Genomic DNA, 25,799 nt, shown 5'->3' with positions numbered 1-25,799 from the left:
GGGAACTTTTCACTCTCATAGAAAGAAACATGGTAAATGACACATGGTGACAATGTTAACAGTTTTGAAAGTGGTTTGCTACCTTCGACACGAATGCTTCAGGAGTGAGCTGGCTTACAATTTCAGAAGGCAACATATTCCATTCACGGATTACATGCGGGAAGTATGAAAATTTGAATGCATCACTGTGGTATCTATATTCAGATAGATGTTTTTCATGTTTTGTTCTTGTGACACGTGTATTAGGCGTAAGCAGGTATCTAGTTTTATCAAGTTTTGTGTCGTTATTCAAGAGGAGGAACAAGAATTTAAGCCGCAACAGTCTAGCTCGTGTGTGAATTGTAGATAGGCCGGCTTTTTGTAAAAGCAGTGAGGGAGAGTCATGGCGACTGTATTTGTTATAAATGAAGCGGACAGCTTTTCGCTGAACACTTTCTAATCTATCAATATATTGTTTAGTGTAGGGCAACCAGGCAATAATACTGTATTCTATAACTGAGCGGACAAGTGAAATGTAGGCTAACAGTTTTGTTTCAGGTGAAGCAAGTCGAAGGGAACGTCTTACGGTATAAAGCGCGGAATGTGCCTTTGTGGCAATGTGTGTCACGTGCTTGTTCCAACGTAGATCGGAGCTAATAATCACACCAAGATACTTGAATTGCTCTACTTTTGTAAGGGACTTCTGTTCAATTCCATAAGTGAAGTTTAATGGTTGTTTCTTTCTTGTGACGGTCATGCAGACGGTTTTCTCCAGGTTGAGGGCCATCTGCCAGTTGTCGCACCATTCCGATATGTACAGCAGGGATTTGTTAAGCAGTATTTGGTCGGCAGAGCTATTGATTTCTTTGTAAAGATGTTCGCGGTAAAGAAGTAGTAGAGAGCTAAGTACCTTGTCTGCTTGCAAACAGTGCGCCATGTACGTGCTTGGACCGTGCCACACGAGTGCGCTTCTGAGCATGTGAATCTGGTAGCCGGGTGGTTTCTCGCATGGGTGTTCCCCGAAAGAAGAGGCAGGCTTTTGACGCTCGGGGGACTCGTCGTCGGTCGGATGTAGTGTGGAAGCTCCAAGTTGTCGGACGAAACGGCTTCCGCACTCATGCCATGACCATGGTTGTCGATCAGACGGGAGAATGAGGTCAGGAAGTTGAAGATCCTCTTGACAAGTGCAACGGCTAAGCAATGATCCTGGCATAACGCACCGGGAGGCGCACCCACGAGTAGTGCCGACCAAGCTTTCTCTCGGTGGCGGCAAACTACCGCGTGGCGCACCAACTGGCACTGCCGACCAAGCCGTCTCTCCATGTGGCGGTGCACTACAGGGCGGCGCACCCAGGGGCAGTACCGACCAGGCCGCCTCTCTCTGCGGTCGCGTACTACCGGGCGGCGCACCCACCTGCAGTGCCGACCAAGTCGTCTTCTTCCTTGGTGGCACACTACCTGGTGTCGCACCAGCGGGTAGTGCCGAGAGAGTCGTCTTCCTTGATGGCGGCACATTACCGGGCGGTGCACCCACAGCCAGAGCCGACCAAGCCGTTTCCCTCTTTAGCGGCCCACTGCCGGGTGGCGCGCCAACGGGCAGTAACCCGCCAGCAGTCTCTCTTGGTGGCTGAGCACTACGGGGCGGTGCAACCACGGGCAGCACAGGGCAAGCCGTTTTCATCGTTGGCGGCACACTACCGGCTGGTGCACCAACGGGCAGTGCCCCGCGAGCAGTCTCTGTTGGTGGCTGGGCACTACGGGGCGGTGCAACCACGGGCAGTACAGGGCAAGTCGTTTTCATCGTTGGCGGCACACTACCGGGCGGCGCAACCGCGGACAGTACCGAGCACGCCGTCTCTCTCGTTGGCGGCACACTACCGGCTGGCACACCAGCGGGCAGTACCCCGCGAACAGTCTCTCTCGTTGGCTGAGCACTACGGGGTGGTGCGTCTACTGGTAGTGCCGAGCAAGCCGTCTCCCTCGTTGGCGGCACACTACCGGCTGGCGCACCAACGGGCAGCGCCCCGCGAGCAGTCTCTCTCGTTGGCTGAGCACTATGGGGCGGCGCATCTACTGGTAGTGCTGAGCAAGCCGTTTTCATCGTCGGCGCCATATTACCGATCGGTGCACCCACGCGCTGTGCCGAGCAAGCCGTGTCCCTCGTTGACGGCACACTACCGGGTGGTGCACCAACGGGCTGTACCCAGGGAGCAATCTCTGTCGGTTGCTGAGCAGTGCGGCGAGCCACCGTGGCGGCGCAGTACTGGGTTGTTCACCAACGGCAGTGCCGAGCAAGCCGTGCTGTGCAGGAAGCCGTGGAGAAAGCAGTTCCGAGTGGCAACCGAGCCGTCTCCCGTGATGGCGGCACACTACCGGACAGCGCACCCACGAGCTGAGCCGACCAAGCCATCTCTCTAGTTAGTGGCACACCACCAAGCGGCGCTTCCATGGGCATTGCCGAGAAAGCAAAGCCCCTTTCATTTAGAACTGTCATGAAATAAATTAATATTAAATGTGAGAGAAAGCCTTCACCCAACAAGAGGTTTTCGCAGGCGAACAAATCAAAAATAAAATAAAACGGGTCAACGCCCAAAAGAAAATTTTAGAAAAACCACGTAGAAGAGAAAAAAAAGGAGAAATGATGAGTGGACAAAAGCGATTTTTTATTGCAAGACACCCCTGAAGATTGAAGAATTATGAAGGCTATATGCTCAATTATATATTTGAATGGGTCATGCGTGCCGAAAATCCTCAAACATGTTATCAGCCGGCTTGGACGAGGGAAGGTGCGGGTATCTGTAGGAAGGGAGAAGAGGCAAGAAAAGAAAGCAAGGAAAAAAAACATTAGATAATGAGTTTCAGAAAACAGATGTGGTACATAAAAAAGGATAAAGAGAAAACTGAATTAAGATAAATAACAAAAGTCAGGTACAGAAGCAAAAAAAAGAATGAGCGAAATTAAGATCAACTAAGAAGTAAAAAATAAAAAATATAGCAGCTAGAAGTAAAAAAGAAAAAATACGACACAAATCACAAACGAAGAAAAATAATAAATTTGCACATGAAAAGATATGCGAAGCAAAGAAAACAAAGATTGCGTGCGCACGTAAGGCGAGTAATGGCAATATCCACATGCCATCCACAAGGCCGTGAGGAAGGGGCAGGGCCATGGCCCACCACAATTGGCCATATGGTGCCTCCGGCCACCTGAGACATGGGGAAGTGCAGAAATGGCAGGGAGGCCTGCGAGCGATTCGGGCGAGAATAAACACGAGAGACAGGTGAAAGAAAGGAAGAAACGCAAAGGATTCGCGGAATAAGCAAAGCAGGAGACCGAGGGGACACTAACAAAGAAGGGAAGTCATGATGGGAAAGAAAGTGCGGATAGCCGGGGAGCCGTGCCGCTATGTCTATGGTGAGAGGGTAGGCACTCAATTAAGAGAAACCATGCCCCATAGCTGCCCCACATGGGCAAGAAGGCGAAGGAAGGAGTGTAAAGCGATGGAAGTACGAGAAAAAACGACGGTCGCCAGTTAGAAGACGGACAAGAGACGGGGGTGGAGGGAAAGAGAGCGGTAGACGGTTAATGGAGGTGACAAAAACAGCCAGGAAGGAGGGTGTCAGAATATTCCGCGGTCCAGGTCTGGGACTAGAGCCTGGGTACAGTGGCACGCATGCGGGTGCACACTCACAAAGGCGACAGCCACGATGTCCGGAAGTGGCCGCGTGCCGACGCCATAAGGCGGCCTAGTCGCAAGCTCGTTGTGCCAGACACCACAATGGGCGGGGACGTGATACAGGAAGACAGGACGATGAAGAAAAATGGCGGGGAGGGTGACGCGCTTGGTGTCTCGGACGCGTAAGTCATTCGTTGAAGGAGAGGGAAGAGCCTGAAGGAGAGAAAGGCAATCAGAGTAGAGCTGCAAGTGTGAAGGAGAAGGGCTCGCCGGGCATAACAACAAGCCTCCTGAAACGCTACAGCCTCTGCGTGAAGGCACTAGAGGCTGTCTCCAGTTGAAACCGGCCTACGTTCCGCAATGCGCCGGAAGACGAGAATCCGATGTAAGGAGCACCCGCAGAGTGGGACGTATAAGAACAGTCCATGAATACATGAAGACCGGGAAGGGTGGACTGAGAGGGAAAGTAAGACGGGAGAAGACGGGCGAAGGAGAACGAGGGATCCAGAGAGAAATGATCGCACCAAGGATCAAAGCGGGGCAAGATATCAGAAGGTAGATAAGTGTGACCTCCAAAGGTGACGGGATCTACACCGTTTAAAAGGTTCTACTCTACACAGAGGCGATCCAGTTCCAAGGGAAGAGGGGGTACCCGGAGGAGTACCTGAAGCACAGTCGTGCGCGTTGTGCCTGATGCCCCCGTGATAGCGAGAACTGAGACGCCCTGCGCAGAAACAACCTCCTCCCGAAGGTGGGAATTGACGCTGCGAGGCCACCAAGCGGGCGCGGCGAAAGTAAGAGGGGGTGTATTACCTGCAATAAAGCTTACGTAGAGAACAGGGAGGGAGGGAACAGTGGAACGATAGAAGTGAGACAAGACGCGAGGTGAGGATCTCTGCCTTGTCGCGGAGGAAGTGTTAATGAGGCAGAAAATTGAAGTAGCCTTCGATGACAACGCCTAAAATGTTGATGGTTGGTTGGTTTATGGGGTTTAACGTCCCAAAGCGACTAAGGCTATGAGAGACACCGTAGTGGAGGGCTCCGGAAATTTCGACCACCTGGGGTTCTTTAACGTGCACTGACATCGCACAGTAAACGGGCCTCGAATTTCTCCTCCAAAGAAATTCAGCCGCTGCGGCCGGGATCGAAACCACGTCTTTCGGGCCAGCAGCCGAGCACCATAGCCACTGAGCCACCGCGGCGGCCTAAAATGTTGAGTTCCTGTTTGAATCTTGAGGGGAGGCCCGAGAAGCGTATGGTGGGATTACGCTTTTCCACTGCGCCTACGCCATGGAAAAACAGCATACAAAATGTTTTTGTCCGCGATAACGTTACCTACGAATAGGAGACCCAACATGCTATTCTGTCAAGGACGCCCGCACACAACTGCTCAAGGTTGTGGCGCGTGCGGGCCGGAATCGGCACAACGGTATCGTCGGCATTCGCCTGTATTGTTGCGCCAGGAGGCATTGGACACTAGAGAAGGTCTGCGATTGTTATGTTCTACAAAAGGGGGGAAACAAGGCATTCATGAGGGCTGCTGAGAGTAGGCTTGCCAGACACCTCCTCACCAGTGCGCGTACGGTAGACTACCGTGTGTTGGGAAAGAAAGGAGCGCAATAGTTGATGGAGGTTGGAAGAGAGACCGCGGCAGCAAAAGAAGCGATGGGTGAGGGGGTGTCATGCGCTATCAAATGCACCCTGAAAATCCAGTGATATGAGAACCACGGGCGTGCGGGATACGCGGAAATTGTCCAGAGCCGTTGGCAGCGATGCCAGGGCTTGCATTTCGTTGCGCGATAGGGTAAACCCAAACTGGTTGGGGTGGATATGGCTCCTGGCGTGCAAGAAATAGTAAAGGCGACCGTGAAGAAGGTGTTCTAATAGTTTACCAAGGACTGAGTTCATCACTATTGCCGGTAGGAAGCAGGGAGGGAAGAGGGACGGTTTGGCTTAGGAAAGAAGATGATGCGCGCCCTGCGCCAACCGGAGAGAAGGTGGCGAGACGGAGGGCACCATTGATGCATGGATACACGCGTGTAATAGCGAATCTATGAAAGAGTTGTCAAAGGCGAACTGTGTCCGGAGCAAAAGTGCCGCCGATTCGACGACACAAACAGTCAGAATGCCGCCTCCTGTGTCCAGAGGTTTTAAGAATATGAAGGCGCGCAGTTTGGCGAATGCCTTCTGAAAGGTTGTGATGAAAAGGTTCTTCCGAGTCGCATCGTGACAGGCCAGGCGCTACACCGAGTCCTTCGCCGCCCTGATGCTGCGACGATAACAGGCCAGTGCCGCCTGAAGCGCGGTACTGAAGAAGAGGCGCTGCGATGGGTCTGAGCAACGCTGCAAGCGCCGGCGCTATGCTCGAACTCGGCGCCGCTCGATGGCGAGCTCAGGGAACCACATTGGCTTCGATGCAGGAGAACTCACAACCGTGCACTTGTGGTGCTCAGTCAGCGTGGTAACTCGATCGTGGAACCGGTTGACCATGGTCTCCAGTGCGTCGGAGGAGCGCAGGTCTGTGCAAGCAACCCGGGAAACCATGTGTTCCTTGCGAGGCACTGAGGCAGACGAGCCTGAGATGCAACCGTTAGGCGGTGGTGCTATGGAGAAGGAGGATCAATCGACACCTCAATATAAGAGTGCTCGGACAGAGACGGACCGAGACGGTCAATGTGTACCCGGAGCTGAGCAGGGACGGGGAAGCGAGCGTGACGTCAATCTACGACTCCGCGTAATAGTTATCATATGTGGGGGTGGAAGTACGATCATTTAATACTGTCAATTGGTCAGCCAAGACGAAGTGAGCCAGTTTCGATCCATGCGAGTCGCAAGGTGCGGGGCCTCACATTCATGCTTGGTGTTGAAGTCACCGGCCAGGATTACGGGGCGGCCGGCCACGAAAGCGGCCACTTCGTGCAGTTCATCTAACGAAGAGTGAGATAGGGCGCGCGGCGGGAAGTAAAGCGAGACCAAGAGAAAGTAAGCAGACTAGCAGGTGGAGAGCAGCGCGACAATGAATGGGGAGGCGTAAATCGGGAACACCTCAAAAGGAGGATCCCGCGCAAGGACCAGCAAGCGCGGATGAGAATGCGCAGAGAAGTAACCAGAAGACCGGAGACCGCGCTACCGACCAGGTAAGGTTACGCCACCGCTGCCACAGAAAACGGAGAAGAGAGGAAATGACTCGAGAGGGCAGCCGTCGCACGGAGGGTATGGCTAAGATTGATCTGGAGCAAACTAAAACAAGCCATTGCAATGTAAGGAGGCATAGGAACAGCGATAAATGAAGCAGAAAACGATCATATATATATGTACGACACCTGCAGCAGAAAGAAAAGTATGAGAAGCGAATAAAAGGAACAGGATCCTGCGGACGTGGCGCGGTGCTGTGGCGACGAGCACACGAAGAAGCGTTAGTGTACTGAGTCATGAGCCGGGGGTGAAGAAAGGACAAAAAAGGAGTAATCATTCTATACAGCGGACCCATAGTAGATGGAACATTGGGGAAGCGACTGAAAAGAGGAGTAAAAACGATAGAATGATTAATAGATTGTGGCAGTGGTGGAAGCAGCGGGGCCTTGGTCCAGTTACGAGGCAAGTAATACAGAGCAGCAAAAAAAAAGAATACGAAAGAATAATTAGTGGAGAAAGCCGTAGGTGTAACCAGAGTCACACCGTTGCGGTTCGCGGGAGAAGGACGCCGGGCGACCGCGGTCCTAAGGGCCACAAGCGGTCCTGGCGCGAACGCGAGCAGTGCGCTCCTGCAATATTGAGCAGGAGGCATGCTCGGCTAGATAATTAGAAGGGCGCCCAACCGCGTCGCACGGGGTGCACTTGGCATTAGGGTACTGTATAGTGCGGAGGCACTGTGGGGGAGAGTGCGGCCCCGCGCATCACGTGCAGCAGGCCTTAGAGGGGTCCGTTGCATGCGGGCACGCCTTAAGAGCATGACCGTATTGGGCACAGAACGTACACAGCGGGACGTGGAGGTCCTCCTGGATGTCAACGGAGGTAGAGCCAACGATGACGCGACGGGCCTCATGAAGCCGGGGAAAAGCGGGAGGGTCGACCTCTAGGACATGAACGCGTCGCCCAGAGTGCTGTGTAAAGGATAATCTGAGCTTATATTTCTTCGGATCGAGAGCGAGTGGCCGATTCCGCCAGTTGAGGGCATTCACGAGGTCCTGAGGACGGATATCAGGATCAACCTTGGACAGGCGGATATGGGATTGCGTCGCTGAGGCATACGGACATTCATACAAGCCCGGGTGGCCTCGATGCGGGCGATGATAACCTGCTGGCGCTCTAGGTTTCCAAGGTCCTGGGATGTAACGACCACGACGCGTCGGGTGGGCCGCAGTGTGAGGGCTCCTATTCCGTCAGACTCCGGGTCGATGGCCGACTTGACGAGGGTGTCGACCTCGTGACCCACATTGTCGAAAGAACTTGCAGGCGCTAAAACATTTGATGGGGCTCCTCGGCCGGAGGACAGTCCCCGAGCTCGACGGGCCCTGGGTGTGCTTGGGGCGTCTCCACTGCACCTGGACCATCGCCGAAAGGTAGAAGAGGGCCGGCACCGCCGCGCGGGCCCGCCGCAAAGGTCCTAGTAATGGCCGGTCCGGCCCGCAGAAGACAAAGTTCCGGCTCGGTCTCTGAAACCCTGGCGGACACATCGGCATTCCGGGCCCTTAGGACCTTCAGCTCACGATCCCACGTGATAACTTGGCCGCACAAAGCGCGGACGAGCTCCCTGTCACGGATGGCGCAGCCAAAGAAGTGCTGCGCATTAGAGTTCACGGTAGAGACCAGAGACGCAAGGGTGGCCCGGACCCCCGCTGTGATTTTTTTTCCCCTCGATAATGATGGACAGCAGTTCCTCGTGCGCCACTGAAAGTGAAGTGGCCAGCTCACAGATTGCTCCTCTGTGCCCAGCTCTAGGTTTTCGGTGGCAGGAGTGTCCGGGAAAGCGGCAGTTGGCGAGGAGAGGCCCGGCACGCCCTTTAAGGGAGTCAAATCTCAGCCCGAAAGGGATCGGGGTTCACCACCTGAAGCGGCACCATGGTCAGGTAGACGATAGCCATCTGGGATGACCGTGTCGTCGGGGTGGTCAATGGTGGGGTCCCTGTCGAGGTCAGAGGTGACATCAGGAGATGGGGGATCCGCGCATACTTCAGGTGTCAGGGCCAGGCCAGCAGCAATTGAGCGGTCAGTCATGGCCGAGCCAACAGCCGCCAGGCTTAACCAGGCAGCTTCCTGGGTGCAGAAAGAATGAATATCGATATCTTGACTTCCGAAGGGGAGGATGCTCAGGGGGTCCCCGAGGACGTCAAGAGGACGTCAAAATCCGACGTCAAGAGGATCAAGGATATGTGAGGTAAGCTTTTCCTTTGATCAACTTTTGGAAGTACTGTTGGTATTAAGTAAACGACAGATGGAACTGTCGTAATCGCTCAACTGCTCAGGTTTTTTATTATACGCGGTGCTTATCAAAGGAGTAATGCTATACGCTGGACGTCGTGCATCGGTGACTGAACTCCTGTGAGCGCGACGCTGCTCTATCGTTACGTTGCTATCGGGTGCGTGTCAGTCGCAGTCTAAAACTCTGGAGGCAAGTCATGTAGGCGAGCAAGCCGATCGAACTAATAAAGTGTATTATCCACGGGCCGCAAACTGCCGCGACGGCCTCGGTAGTTTGGGTACGTGATACTAAAAGAGATCGTGTATGGTACGTGAAACCGCGCCGCACGGAGTAGCAAGGACACTACGGCCGCCTGTTACCGGTGGCCCGCGGGAACACAGCGATCGCAGTCGAGCCCTACTCCTGATAAGAATTTTCGATCGAGATCAAGAATACTCGCTGCTATGCAGTTGAGCAGCCCGACTGGACTCACTGGAGCTCACTCAGCATGATGGTGCAGACGAAGCAGCGATCGACTGAACCCGGATCGATTAAAATCGCAATCAGCACGCGATCCGCATAGAAGTGCGATTCGTATCGACCACGGTACGAAGTGCCCGTGTGACATGAATGAAACTTACCCTAACTCTACCGAGGCCCTCGCCCGTTTGGGCCCTTGATGACGGCTTCTATGGCTTTCAGAGGCGTGGGCAATTTGTAGCTTTTTTTGTTGTACGCGGCGTGGTTTCAGGTAGCATACACGTGAGTCTTTCGTCTTGCACACCTGTGCGTCGTGTTATGACTTCAGTGTCAGATGCACGGCGCCTTGAACATAATTTTTAAACTGAAAGTTCAACGCACATGACGCCGTTGATATGGCGTTACTCGAATCAAAACCCTCGTGAGTGTGTATTCACAATATAAGATATGTTAAACGTTCATGCAGTTTTGGTTACCACATTGCGTGCCTCGATAAAAACCTGAGAACTGTTGCTGACAGAGTTGTGACCTGATATGTTAGAGCCGATTATACATTATCCTCTTTTTTTTGCAGTACTGCTGCATGTGCTCTCTTTTGTTTGTGTTTGTAGCAGCTGAGTGCATGAATTATTCAACACTGTATAAAAACTAGGTTTCTAGTACTTAATTGGTTTATAATAGTACTCATTATCACCATTTGCAATTTCCAGATGTTGTGATTTGTCCTTCGCTATTATTGTTCTCTTGCATGCAGGATCACTTCACACCTGATCAGTTCCTTGAAAAAGAGGTGAATGGGAAAAAACGACTGAAATCAGATGCTGTCCCAAGCATATTTTCCTGTAAGTCACAGCAGAGCATAATGCTTATCGTGTTAGAAAGGGACTGCCGTACATTGAGTGAATATTAACCAATAACATTCAATTATTGTGCCTGTAGACTCACCTTTGCAAGTCACCCCTGGTGGAGCACTTCATGATGCCACCGCAACAAGATCAGGTGAGTTCAGTATGAAACCAGACATTCTCAGCACCAGCAATCTAGATGATTCTGGTTCAAGCAACATTTGCTCTCTGGTTTCCTGATGTCTGCATCATGCAGATTGCTCGGTGCTGGAAGTATCGCAAGACACCTTTGACACCTACCAAACTGCTTCGGCACCTTTAGGTGAGATAATGCTCTTCCTGAATGGCTTGATCACTTTCCGAAGCCTGCGCAACAGTCGTCATGAGTGTAGACAAATTTTTACTGGCGTTAAATTGCGTGCCGAATGACCAATGCACCAGTCATTAGAGTGCCACCAATGTTGCTGTTTCTAGTGCAAGTGACACTTTCTTTTTTTTCCTTATGCACGCTTCTTTATCAGGCAGATTGCATAGCACTGGAAGTGCCGCAAGAGGAGGTCCCTGGCACCATCCAAGCTGTTTCGGCGCCCTTAGGTGAGATAATGCACTTGGTCAACACCTCGTAGGTCATGGGTAGGTGTCACTTTCCGAAGCCTGCGCTCCAGTCGTCATGAGTGTAGACAAATTTTTACTAGCGTTAAATTGCGTGCCGAATGACCAATGCACCAGCCATTGTGAGTGCCACCAATGTTGCTGTTTCTAGTGCAAGTGACACTTTCTTTTTTTTCCTTATGCATGATTCTTTATCACGCCGATTGCACAGCACTGGAAGTGCCGCAAGAGGAGGTCCCTGGCACCATCCAAGCTGTTTCGGCACCCTTAGGTGAGATAATGCACTTGGTCAACACCTCGTAGGTCATGGGCAGGTGTCACTTTCCGAAGCCTGCGCTCCAGTCGTCATGAGTGTAGACAAATTTTTACTAGCGTTAAATTGCGTGCCGAATGACCAATGCACCAGCCATTGTGAGTGCCACCAATGTTGCTGTTTCTAGTGCAAGTGACACTTTTTCTCTTTTTTCCTTATGCACGCTTCTTTATCACGCAGATTGCACAGCACTGGAAGTGCCGCAAGAGGAGGTCCCTGGCACCATCCAAGCTGTTTCGGCACCCTTAGGTGAGATAATGCACTTGGTCGACACCTTGCACGTCGCATGCAGGTCTCGTCACTTTCCGAAGCCTGCGCTGCAGTTGCCCTGAATGAAGACAAATTTTTGCTAGTGTTGAAATGCTTAGAAAATGATGAAAGGAGCAGGCATTGCAAGTACCGTCAATGTAGCTTTTTCTTGTTCAACTGACGCTTGCTGTCTGTTTTTTTCCTGAAGTATGTTTATTTGTTATGCAAACTACTCAATGTGCTGTGTGCCACAAGATACATCTGTTTCCTCCAGCACTGCCTCGGCACTATGAGGCGAGTGTGAATGTATTTATACTGGTGAAGGATCGACATCTGATCTAGGTGGTAGAGGATCACAAAAAAGTTCAGCGCACTCACGACGAACGACAAGGTAGACAAGACAACACCAGCGCTTCAAGCGTTTGTCTTGTCTTGTCTACCTTGTTGTTTCGCCATGAGTGCACTAAACTTTTTCATAATGTATTTGTATTTGAATGTATTTACAACAGGCCACATGCAAATTCAGTTTATTGCATAATGAAAAAGCTGAATTGTACTTATTATGGCATGCATGGGTACCCCCATTCTGAAACTGCGTGAATCTATTCCTTGTGTGAAGCCACATTTATCACCAAGGAACACAATTAAGTCTTCCTAATGATTGATTCTGCTTGCAGGGCAGTCAAAAGAAAAACTTTCAGAGATTGGTGTTCCTGGGAGAGACTTGCTTTCAACACCCCGACGTAAGTTGCCAAACGAGAGATCAGTCTTCTTCGTAAAAATCTGTATTGATGCAAGCAGTGAGCTTATTGGTTTTTGTCTGTCCCTAGGATACAAAATGTCTGCAAAACCTCAGAGAGAGATAGTGCTGGAGCGACGTCTCAACCTAGCGTACAGGCGACGGCGTCAGGCAGAAAGAGAGAGAGACCAACTGCGTGAATCTTTGTCAAGAGTCCTTTCCACCGACCAAATTCGTGTTCTGGAGAAGGGTACAATGCCGGGCAGCTCGCGGTCACCAGAGATGCTGCAGAAAGCTCTGCAATTAAAAGTTGCATGTGGCAGCAAAGGCTACGACTTCGTGAAAGAAAATGTTGTGCCTCTACCAGCGAAAAGGACGCTCCAACAGCAAACAGAGCACATCAAATTCAGGCCAGGTAAACATAATAGATTACCTTAAGAGAGCATTGTTATGTTGCTTAGCATTGATGTAACATGTACGTTTTTAAAGGAATCTTGGATGAGGTTTTTGCGGCACTAAGACAGAGGTCGTCATCAATGCAACCAGAAGAGCGCCATGCCTGCTTGCTTATGGACAAAATGCAGCTAAATCCAGGCCTGGACTACGATGCTTCAACTGGAAGCATTATTGGTAGGTAAAACTGTCCGCTAGTACAGTTACGCGACGTTTCAACAGAAAGAAACACACCCGGCAACAGGGGATACTCCTTGTACCTTGAAATTAGTAAGCTTGCAAGCCATTAATCTGTCATCACTATGGGCAGGATCTTTATGCACTAAAGCTCGTTTTACATGCCAGAAGATTTGCTTGAAGTTGAAGATTATGCTTGATAGGGACTAAAATGAGCACAGTAAACTTCGCAACCCACATTCAGTTTACACAGCACTTAAACGTGTTTGGGTTATGCTGTTGGTAAGAAAATTAAGAGAAGGCTTGCTTGTGAGGTTTAAAAGGCAGCAGTGTATTATGCTGTATTCTGTAAAAACTTTTACTATGCTTGGCTTGGGGCAATAACGGCTGCTGTGTGGTCTGTAAGTGTGTTGTAGATATGGTTTTTTCATACGAATACTCTGGACCAGTGAGCAGGTAATGTGCATTCAAAAGCTGTACTTTTGGGTCTACTATGACACATCAAGTGGATCACTCAGGGAAGTGCTTAATCCTTACAAGAAAACTTGAAGCCTAAATATACGCCCATCGCAGATACAAAATAGGGAAAAAACAACTAAGGCAAAAAAAATTGATGGTATGTGTCTACAGATCTGTATAAATGTTGTCAAAGGAGCAGCACGTGGCATTCATCTCGCTACTTTTAGCCTGTGGGTTATACTTCTCACTGCGAATAGCCCTGTAAACAGAAAACGAATGCTCAACCCGAACAGACATCTGTGGAGCAAACTTGTATTCTGGTACGTTGGGTGGCCTCACACCGTCTGTATTCTTTGAGGTATTACTGGTGGGAACACCCATGATCTAGCAAGTCCATGATATGACCTCTTCAAAACTGCTAATGATGAGTGGCAGTGACAAGGGTGAAGGCTGTGTGAGTCCATAGTATTCTCCATGGACAATGGTAGCTTCCAATTAATGCATGCATGTGACAAATATGCATCTTAGTGAAGTCTTCACACAGTTGCATCATTGAGGAATCCACCAATTTGTGTTTGGCGTCACTAACACCACAACCACTTTGTGTATTGCTTTTGCGATGAAAGTGTTCTCAGTGCAGTAGCCTATTGAAATGATGAATTCGCATTTCAGGGCATCCCACAATTAGGCCTTCCAATCCTTCTGTGAGGGATGAGCTGGCAACACATGCTCTCGTGTTTATGCTGGCTGGGCTGACCACACGATGGAAGCAGGCAGTTGCCTACCATTTTACATGTAAGCATGTCATTTCTTTTAGTGTTTTTGTTATAGCTTTTCTGTTGATAGTGCATTAATTTAAATCTATTTCTCAGCATAGATGCCATGAAAGCTAAAAAGAAGTCTTAACACTAATGCTGTGGGCTAAATGTGGAACAGAGTACATAAGTTATGGGATTGCATTTTGGTTCAACTTATCGTTGTCGTTGTGTTTTGTGAGTTACAATGTCTGCCTTTTCTTTAACAGCTTCTTCTTTTGATGCACAACAAGTAAGAGAGTGCATCTTTGAAGTCATAAAGAAAGCAGAGGCTGCAGGCATCACCGTCAACGCTGTGGCCACTGTCATGGGCCCAGGAAACACGGCGATTTGGAGGCTCTGTGGCATTCATGCTACTAAATATGGCAAGCCCCAGACGTCATGTCCCCACCCCTGTGGCAGTGGGCGAAAGCTGCATTTTTTAGCAGATTCGCCTCACCTGCTGAAGAATTTGAGAGGCCATCTTGTTAGGGGCCAGGAGATCATCCTGGATAAATTGACTGTGGCTAAACATAGACTACCCAGCAACAAGGTCAGTCTGCAGAGTGCATGTTAGGTGTTTAACTGAAAGCATGCCACTGTGAGGGATTGTCGCGGCTTCAGATTACTGCAACATGCTTGCGTGCTTCTGTGTATCCTTAGGTACCTAGTGCAGGTCTTTAAATGTTTCTTGAGCTACAAACTTTTTTTTCCATTCTTGCAGGTCTCTCTTGAACATGTACGGCTGGCCTGTGCTATAGACGATAAGCATAAACTAAAATTAATGCCCCACCTAAAGACACGTGATTTGGACCCGAACCATTTCGAGAAGATGAACGTTGCCTCTGCCCATGCACTGTTGCATCATAGCACTGATGCAGCCTTAAGGTATTTGGTGTACAAAGCGCTGCTGCCAGATTCGGCTCTCACTACAGCATTTTTCATCGATAAAGTGTTCTTCTGGTTCACGATTATGACATCGAGGACTAGAAAGACCGCTCTGAGTGACCTTTGTCCCTAAAAAGCTGATGACGCAAAGCAGTTCCTACTAGACTTCATTGCTTTGTTCTCGGGGCTTGCGATTGTAGACAAGGTTGGCAAAGGAGCTTGGAAACCAGTGCAAACTGGTGCTGTTTTGTCTAGTTTCAGCATTAGCTTTGAGGCAGTGCTACATTGCCGAGCTAGGCTTTAAGTTTTTGATGTTGAGCAGATTAAGCCAAGATGCACTGGAGAATTTGTTCAGCTCCATCAGGTTTAAGACACCTGTGCCCCGTGCCAGAGAGTTTAAATCAACATTTAGGGTTATTGTGCTGGCCCAGTTCTCCCAACCCAGTAAGTATGGCTCTTACAGTACTGACGACGCTCAAGATCTTTTGTTATTTCTTAGAGGTAAAGGTCTCAACGCTGAGCTTAAAGAAAATGCTGACGAAGTTGTTGATGCTGATGATGACATATTCGAGCTCTGTCAGGAGGAGCAGGAATATTTCTCTGGCTATGTTGCATATGCCGTGATACACAAACACAAGTTGTGCCGAGTGTGTCAGTTGAGCGTTATTGATGCAACTAGGGAAATTCCAGAGCTGGTAGCATTGAAATGTTATGCCCAACAGGGCCGAAATCCCCTGAAAGTGCCATCTCAGCCTCTAGTGAGGTTATTGCAAGCTGGTGAGAATTTGTTTAGAGCAAATGAAGCCAATCTGCTAAACTCACGGTGCAATATCCAAAGCCTCAAGGAAGCTGTTTCGGGGAGAGCTGATCTTCTCCAAGAATTTCCTACATGCCACAGCGTTGCGAAAAAAGCTTTGTCACATTTTTTTCTTTGTCGACTAAGGTTCGCTTTGAAACAAAGGAATGCGCACCTTCTGTCTACACTTCGACAGTCTGGGAAGGGTGGCTCAAAGAGCATCGGCATGCGTGTACTGAGTCAAAATGTTGCCTTGTGTAACACTGCTAAGGTACTTGATGTATTTTAGGTCAAGGTTTACGAGACAAGGGTCACAATGCTTCAGAAAACTCTTCCAGTTTCTGAGGCGGTAATGATCATTTTTGTATTATTTATCTAAGTCATGAGCAGAAAATATTTGAAGCACACTTAAAGGGACACCTCATCCTTACATATAATCTTTGATGTTGATGATGGATTTTTATGGCGCAAGGGCATCTGTGGCCAAAGAGCGCCATGGCACAGGGCATTTTTGTCTTCTCAAGGTGGGGTCAAAGACCCATTTCCCAAGCATTTCACCCTGAATAAGCCAAGCACCAGGCAGGGAAAGCTTGTACCCATTGTGTCACCGGTGGGCACCCGGCGGCACTGGGGATCGAACCCCTTATCCCCCGCATGCGAGGTGGATGCTCAAACGACTAGGCCGTTGCTGCGGTTCACATGTAATATTTGGTTTTCCATGTGTTTGCCGGAGCGTTTTTTGTCCTTTGCACTTTGCAGTTTAGAGGTATTAGTTCACTCCAGTTCTATTACATTTGTGATGTGATCAAAATTGCCAATGACTTTGTCTTGTGTACCCTTTATAGCATATGTCTCGTTACAGCTGATATCCAATATTTTGTTGCTGTCTGCATGCTGCTCCGCACTTCACTGTTGTCTCAGTTGTTTCTATGCTGTACTTTTTGTTGTCATTTACCTTGCATTTGTTTATCAGCTTTGCCATTTCAGAGAGCTGTGCTTCATCTGTTGGATTGGAAACCTTCATATTCTGATTGTGCTAGATCATCGTCATCATCACAATCATCATCATCAGCCTGACTACGCCCACTGCAGGGCAAAGGCCTCTCCCATGTCTCTCTCCAATGAACCCTGTCCTTCGCCAGCCACGGCCACCATATTCCTGCAAATTTCTTAATCTCATCCGCCCACCTAACTTTCTGCCGCCCCTTGCTACGTTTGCCTTCTCTTGGAATCCACTTCGTTACCCGTAAGGACCAGCGGTTATCTTGCCTTCGCATTACATGCCCTGCTCAAGCCCACTTCTTCATCTTGATTTTGACTAGGATGTCATTAACCAGTGTTTGTTCCCTCACCCACTCCGCCCTCTTCCGTTCTCTTAACGCTACACCTATCATTTTTCTTTCCATAGGTTGCGGTGTTGTCCTTAACTTAAGCAGAACTCTCTTTGCTAGCCTCCACGTTTATGCCCCATAGGTGATCAGTGGTAGGATACAGCTGTTGTATCCTTTTCTCTTGGGGGGTATTGGTAAACTGCCATTCATGATCAGAGAGAACCTGCCATATGCGCTCCACCTCATTCTTATTCTTCAAGTTATTTCCCTCTCATGATCCGGATCTGTGTTCACTACCTGCCCTAAGTAGACATATTATCTCACTACTTCCAGTACCTTGCCACCAATTGCTAACTGCTGTTCTCTTGCTAGACTGATGCGCTAGGTAAGGTCTCTCATCTCTTGTGAGAGTTTACTGAGAGTCCTTCTCAGGTTCTTTGCCCTCTGCTTCTAATATGGATTGTCTAATTCTGGTGAAGTTCTCATTCATTGTCTCTATGTTATCTTCGATGCTTACATCTAGCTCAGCAGACTTGTTACTAAATAACAGTCTGAACTCCTGCTCTTTCTTGCTATGGCCGGGTTTTTAGGAACATGTTGATGGACTGTACTCTGTCCTTTCTCGTATCGCGCTGCGTGCAGTGAAGGCTTACAAACTGATCAGGCTTTGTGACAGCTTATAGTGGCTATTTCGGCCTTCATCACGGCTAAACTGGAACATCTTATTGTAGCACTTGCCTCAGCTGTGGTGTGCCACAAAAAATTACAGTGGAGCGCTAGCAGCCACCTCAAGGCATAGATACGCTAAATTGCTCCCAACCCACTTACACGCAGTAGGAGGCGGCCCTGTGCAGCTCATAGCCCCAGGGCTGGCGTGAGCGGCGGCGGTTGCCATTAAGGCACTAGACTAAGGGCTCCTACCTGATTTATTCACAAATGAAAATTGGGTCACTGACCAAGTCGAAAGATGAAAAATGACGTTTCGGGTCCCATACGGGGCCCTTGTTCACAATAAGGCTGTCACAGAAGAAGGGATGGTTATATACGCTTCAGAATCTTCTGCAATCTTTTCACGTAAATATGATGTAGCGTGCCCTGATTCTTGTTTAGCGTGTTGGCCGTTGTCTGGATGATTATGGATTCTAGATGAAGTCTTGCAGATAGGTTTCTTTCCGTCGCCAAGATTTCCACCTCATCCCAGCCTATCTCGTGGCCAGTGGACAGCACGTGCTCTGCAACTGCATTTTTTGCTGCGCGCTTGTTTCTGACGTCGCCCTGGTGCTCCTTCATGCGCCGCTGGAAGTTCCCGGTTTCCTCAATGTAGACGGAGGGGCAGTCGCTGCAAGGGATCCTATAAACAACGCCAGGGAACTTGGCACGTGGTAGCGGGTCCTTCACGTTGACCACATCGGCTCGCAGTTTGCTGGTTGGCACGTGTGCAATGTGCACTCCGTGTTTACGGAAAATCCTAGAAAGGGCCTCGCTGATCTGACGCACGTAGGGAATCGCAGGACGTTTTATCTTTTTTGTCAGCTGTTGTGCTCCTCGTGTGTAGGTGGCTTTCTTGGTTTCTTTGCTGGTAAAATTTCTAGGGTAGCCGTTTCGCTCAAGATCGTGCTGTATAAGCTTCATCTCGTTGCCAAGGCTGACCGGGCCGGAACAGATGTTTTTAGCACGGTTTACAAGTGACGCAACCACTGAACGCTTGTGAGCCGTAGGATGAGCGGAATGAAAATCCAGGTATCTCCCCGTGTGCGTTGCTTTTCGGAAGACGCTGAAGGCTAACCGATGCGCATCACGTTTGACGAGCACATCCAAGAACGGGATCATGCCGTTCGCTTCCTCTTCCAAAGTGAAATTTATGGATGGCTCTACGGCATTTAGGTGTTCAAGGAAGCTGTGAATATGCTGCTTGTTTAAAATGCAAAAGCAGTCATCAACATACCTCAGAAACACCTTTGGACGATGTGTGAACGAGTTCAGGGCTTTCTGTTCAATAGACTCCATTGTCAGGTTTGCAGCCGTGACTGAAATTGACGCTCCCATTGCGGTTCCGAAGATCTGCTGTTCCGAAGATCTGTGTTGTCAGGCTCCTACCTGACAACACAAAAAGAAAAAAAAGTTTTCTCTTTCTCCTTGCACCTTTAAGCGCCTTTATCTAGATGAATAAGTGCACTATTTACTGCCTAAAAATTCAGTCTCTAGTACTTGTGACAATTTTGTTGATGATTTGCCAAGTAACGTCTGCTTGGGGAGTTAAGCCAGCTCAAATTTCGACGGGCATTTTCCAAAAAGATTGCAGCAGTTTTGAAACAGCTGGTGTATACTTCTCTGTGTGGCCTGCTCCAGTGTGTCCTACTTCTGTCTTTTCTGAATGCTTGGTTGCCATGCGGCATAGCGTCATAAATAAATCTAAGCATACTTCTGCAGTGCCTGTTTTGTGAATTATCTTGTCTGCAATAAACATGAGATGCTGTGATGTTCTCATTCGGCTAATAGGCCTGTGTGTTGTGTTATTTTGGTATTAAACTATGCAGTCTTTAAACATGCAACACCTTACAGCAGTAACTGTTGTTCTTTGTACCATTACGGAAGGGTCTGTAGGTAAGAATACTTGAACAGACATCAATTTTCACTCAACTGCCCATTACATCAAATATGGTTCAGGTGGAATTGCTTGACTCACAGCAAGGTGCTTTTGTTGGCTGTGCCTTCACGGGTGGAAGTTAAAAGGCTACTGCAAGTTTCCTGAATTTTCGCAGAAGAGTGCAAGCTGTTAAATTTATGCAAATGTCACTGGAATTGCCAGTTTTTTGCATGGAATGCATCACACTGCCTTTGCACAAAGTTTTATAGAAAAGAAAGTTGATATTCTTTTCCAAATAATGCACCACTTGGGATGTCGACACATTGCAGATCACCACTAGGTAAGGATATTTAAACGAGTATTGCTTTTGTGAAGCATACAGTAGAGTAGGTAAATGTGCCATGATGTAAAATATAAGAATTTTACTGTATTTTGCTTTATTACATAGGGCAGCTATAAATCCTTTTTGAGAAATGAACCGCAGTTTGCTACCCTCTCGAAGGTTACATTTCGAATCACCACAGTTGAAAGGCACCCAAAAAAATAACATTCTTGAAAGTGTGGCTGTGATACCCTGTGCCTGCTGGAAGGTCGATGCAAGGTACGTGTCTGCAGGAAATCTGAAGGTGTACCTGAGTTTACTTACCATTGGCAGTTGGTCATTGATTCATAAGTGATATGATCTCGAAGAACCGAGATGTTGAGAGCTGGTGCACATAATTAGGTGTAGACCTCATGTTTAGTACAGTTTTCTGTGTGAAAGAGAGCATTAACTAGGTACAGCTCACTAGATCAAAAATCTAGTTATATTGCGCTGTGAGCATGTTTTGTCAAAGTACCCGCACTTTATTAACATTTTTTTTTGCTAAAAGTTGCATCAAGATTTCTTTACCAAAAACAGGCTGTACTTGCGGCTCTGCACTTCATCGTTTACACTGTTTAAGCGCTAAAATAGAGCTCTGCGCTGCTCTGCGTATTTATCTAGAGTTACTGTATATGCTACCAAATTTATCCTTGGCATAAAACTTGAAAGGCAAACAATTTTCAAGCTACGGAAAACATGTTTAGGCATCCAATTGTTTACTTCAGATGCTAACATTCATCCAGTTTCGAGTAAACTATATTCTTGATTTTATACTGTCTTTTTATAGTTCGGGCTCGTAACTTTTTGTAGGAGCTTCAGATTAAATAAAGGCGACAATAAACAGGTTTTTTTAACGCATGTCCGGCGATTAAACGTTGCCGCAAAGGTGAATGAATGCTGCATTTGTACGGCGTATCTAAAATACTGAGTCTGCGCTTTAGTTATCACGTAAAAAGTTCGGGGAACGAGTCTGTGTGAATCGCCTGCTACTGCACCTCACGCCGCGCGCTAGAAAGAGCAGCGCTTCTTCTAACAGATTCTTTAACGCAGATCCGGCGATTAAACGTTGCCGCAAAGATGAATGAATGCTGAATTTGTACGGCGTATCTAATGTACTGAGTCTTCTCTTTAGTTATCGCCTAAAAAGTTCGGGGAAGGAGGCTGTGTGCATCGCCTGCTACAGCAGCTCACGAAGCGCGCTAGAAAGAGCAGCGCTTCTTACAGGTTTTTTAACGCAGATCCGGCGATTAAATGTTGCCGCAAAGATGAATGAATGCTGCATTTGTACGGCGCATCTAAAATACTGAGTCTCCCCTAAATTGTCACGTAAAAAATTCGGGGAAGGATACTAGGATACTATGCATCGCCTGCTACTGGACCTCACGCCGCGCGTTAGAAAGAGCGGCGCTTCTTCTTTTCTTTACTATAATTCTTAATTGTGTTAAACAGACAGCTGTTTCGATGCTCTTTGTTTGCGATCAAGCGAAAAAGTGACTTACAAACTTTGGAAAAGCGCCCACGGTCGATCGGTGATGCGCTAGGCATGTCGCCTGCGGAAACGGAGTGCGGCTTCGCCGCATAACATCGGTTGCTTGACAGGCAAGATGGCGGACCTACGCGCAACTCTGCTACCTTTGGTAGCATATACAGTAACTCTACACCCACGCAGTGGCTGCTGCTGTTAAAAGCACAAATCGCGGTAAGGAAGCATGAAGATGACCGAGGCGAAACATCTGAAGTGCATGAGAGCCAACAATTAACACGCCTCTCATGCACTTCAGATGTTTCGCCTCGGTCATCTTCATACTTCCTTACCGCGATTTGTGCTTTTAACACTTTTAAAAACGATTTCTGCCCACTGCTTGTTACGCAGAAAAAAGGGCAAGTGAAATAATTTCTTCTCGCTGCTTCTTGTAATCTTTTTTCTTTTTTGCGGTCCTGGTCACCTGTCTACTGTATGCTTAACTCGAACATTTTTTCTTGCTTGTGGCTTGACGCGTGCTGTTATTTTAGTTTTACCTTAGTGGGCGGTTCCTTGAGGGTATTTATGTAGAGGTTGGCGCCTTTCTCATATAAAGTTGCTGTTCAGCGCTCGTGTGTGTGTTTCCTCGTCTTGTGTCCTTGTCTAGCATGCGCTGTTGAAATTATTATGAATGACCAACTAGCCCGTGAGCTCACCCTGGATGAAAGAACAGATAAAATGAAAGCTATTAAAGGGCTATTAAGCGGGAAGGTAGAGGAATTCAGAATGTCGCTGCAAAACAGATTTTCCGCTTTAACTGAAGAAGACGACCGTAGTGTTGAAACAATGAATGATAATCTTACAGCTATCGTTACAGAGTACGCCGCAGAAGTAGGTGGTAGGATTGTTCGACAGGATACCAGGAAGCTATCTCAGGAGACTAAACATCTGATTAAGAAACGTCAAAGCCTGAGGACGTCTAACTCCACAGACAGGATAGAACTAGCAGAGCTATCGAAGTTAATAAATAAGCGCAAGGTAGCCGACATAAGAAAGTTTAACATGGAGAAAATCGAGCATGCTCTACGGAACGGAGGTAGCCTAAAATCAGTGAGGAGAAAACTGGGCATAGGTAAAAACCAGATGTATGCGCTGAAAGACAAACAGGGCAATGTCATCAGCAATATGGATAAGATAGTTGAATTAGCCAAAGAGTTCTACAAAACTCTATACAGTAGCGAATCTAATCATCAAGTTACTGAGGGAGGCAGTCGAGCACAGCAATGGGACATCCTGCCAGTAACGAAGGAGGAAGTAAAGAAAGCCTTAGGAGCAATGCAAAGAGGGAAAGCAGCTGGTGAGGATCAGGTAACAGCAGATTTGTTGAAGGACGGAGGAGAGATTGTGCTACAAAAACTAGCCACCCTGTATACGCAATGCCTTGTGACCTCGAGAGTACCAGAAACTTGGAAGAACGCTAACATTATCTTAATTCATAAGAAAGGAGACGTCAACGACTTGAAGAATTACAGACCAATCAGCTTATTGTCCGTTGCCTACAAGGTATTTACTAAGGTAATCGCTAATAGAGTCAGGACAACCTTGGACTTTAGTGAACCAAATGATCAGGCAGGCTTTCGTAAAGGATACTCGACAATAGATCACATTCACACTATCAATCAGGTGATAGAGAAATGCGCAGAATATAACCAACCCCTATATATAGCCTTCATTGATTACGAGAAAGCATTTGACTCAGTGGAAACCTCAGCTGTCATGCAGGCATTGCGGAATCAGAGTGTAGAAGAGTGCTATGTGAAAATATTGGAAGATATTTATAACGATTGCAGAGCTACTATAGTTCTCCATAAAGTCAGGAATAAAATTCCAATACGGGAAAGTGTCAGGCAGGGAGACACGATCTCGCCAATGCTCTTCACTGCCTGCTTACAGGAGGTATTCCGGGGACTGGAATGGGAACAGTTGGGGATAAGAGTTAATCGAGAATACCTGAGTAATTTGCGATTCGCTGATGACATTGCCTTGCTAAGCCACTCAGGACAAGAACTGCAAAGCATGATCAATCAGTTAGACAGGCAGAGCAGAACGGTGGGGCTAAGAATTAACATGCAGAAAACCAAAGTAATGTTCAACAGCCTAGCAAGGGAACAGCAGTTCGCCATTGCTAGCCAGGTACTGGAAGTAGTAAGAGAATATGTCTACTTAGGGCGGTAGTGACTGCAGATCCGGATCATGAGAGGGAAATAACTAGAAGAATAAGAATGGGGTGGAGCGCATATGGCAGGTTCTCTCAGATCATGAATGGTAGCTTACCAATATCCCGGAAGAGAAAAGTATACAACAGCTGTATCCTGCCGTTACTCACCTATGGCGCAGAAACGTGGAGGCTAACAAAGAGGGTTCAGCTTAAGTTAAGAACAACGCAGCGAGGTATGGAAAGGAAAATGATAGGTGTAACGTTAAGAGATCGAAAGCGGGCGGAGTGGGTGAGGGAACAAACGCGGGTTAATGACATCTTAGTTGAAATCAAGAGGAAGAAATGGGCTTGGGCAGGGCATGTAATGCGAAGGCAAAATAACCGCCGGTCCTTAAGGGTAACGGAGTGGATTCCAAGAGAAAGCAAACGTAGCAGGGGGCGGCAGAAAGTTAGGTGGGCGGATGATATTAAGAAGTTTGCGGGGATACAGTGGCGGCAACTGACAAAGGACAGGGTTAATTGGAGAGACATGGGAGAGGCCTTTGCCCTGCAGTGGGTGTAGTCAGGCTGATGATGATGATGATGATTAATTTGCGCCAGTTATTTTCCTTTCAATGCGAAACCTGAGAACAACCTTCCCACCACACCCTTGCCAGCATTCCCCCCCCCCCCCCCCCCCCACCGCCTACTTCCGCTCTACGCAGTGCCACCACCCACAAGAAGAGCACTAAACAGCGGAACCAAAAAGCGGCGGCGAAGTCCAATTCAAAGAGGCAGTTCAAAAGCCACTTGCCCTCCAGTGGCACCAGCCACCTCTCCATTTCACCCCATCTAGCTAGAAGCTTGACATCCCCGACATATTCCCGCCACCTGCACATTCCTGAAGCACCACCCGCCTTCTCCCAAGAAAAATCCTGTCGCGTCTGTGATGCCTTGAGTAGAACTGTAAAAGCATCAAAGCAGCCACAGGGGGTACACCCAACTGTTATCGCCGCTTCCCTGCTTCAGGTTCATGATCGGCCCGTCAATTTTTCCTCTCGTGCTTCTTCCCATTTGCGCCGTTTTCTACCGCTATCATTAATCTACATCACCTGGTCTGAAGGTATGCGTTGCAAAGCTCTGTGTGAATTTGACGGCTCGCTTCTCAGCAAATCTGGCATCAGCCGTAATCGAAGCCACCAGATCATAAAACCACTTTCCTCTCCCAGGATTATACAAGCATTGGCAGAATTGCACGTGAGAAAGCAGCACTTGAGACGCTGCTCTGAGAGTTCACGTGCAGTCCAGACGCGACAGAAGTGAAGGGAACAAAACATTGTTTGCGAGCAGTCCTGTCGCTGGTAATATGACACGTATGCGCGTCCTGATCAATAACAGTCGCTTAATTTTGGCTCAGGTGCGCATTAATATGCCTCCGACCAGAGCTGTATAGAGAGCTACACGTAAATGTTTACTCACACCTTATGTCACAATTACAATTTTAAAAAAGATTTTTTTTTGTTGTTCGAGCAAGAGATTTCGGGTGTTAATCATTTTAGGGTTTTTTAATCGTCCGTAAATAATGTCACGTAGTGGTGACTGCAGTACGGCGAACAGGAAAACAGCGAGAACGTCTTCGAAACGAAACTCTTTATTCGGGCTGACTTGCGCTCGCAAAGAACTGAATAACTCGGCGGCGGCGTAGCAACAAGCCTGCTCGGCGGTCGTCGAACAGAACGCCCGCCGCTGTCGGCCGTGCTCTTTTTAAAGCTGATAGGGAACATTCGAGATAAACCTTGGGAAGTTACTAGAACATTCTTGCACAAAGTAGAATCGGCTCCGCCTGGATGCGATCAGTCGAGATAATTCTAGGCGCGTCTTGCGCCACAAACGAAGCCATAAAGCGGCGTGCCGGCAGCCTTGAAGCATCAACAAATAAACACAACAAAAAACGCTATAAAGATTCGCGGCATTACTCCCCTCTCAAAGAAGCATC

The 25,799-nt window shown here is 48.2% G+C and overlaps 1 pseudogene; it reads left to right on the top strand.

Annotated features, from left to right (window-relative positions):
* LOC149356639 (uncharacterized) overlaps positions 1-2,397 on the top strand; it is a 45,794-nt pseudogene extending 43,397 nt beyond the window's left edge.
* Positions 2,398-25,799: the final 23,402 nt, after the last annotated feature.

This window comes from Amblyomma mixtum, chromosome 3 (assembly GCF_055824585.1).
Source record: "Amblyomma mixtum isolate Tamu chromosome 3, ASM5582458v1, whole genome shotgun sequence".
Taxonomy (NCBI): Eukaryota; Metazoa; Arthropoda; class Arachnida; order Ixodida; family Ixodidae; genus Amblyomma; species Amblyomma mixtum.
Note: the sequence above shows the minus strand (reverse complement) of the source record. Positions and strands in the feature narration are given on the sequence as shown.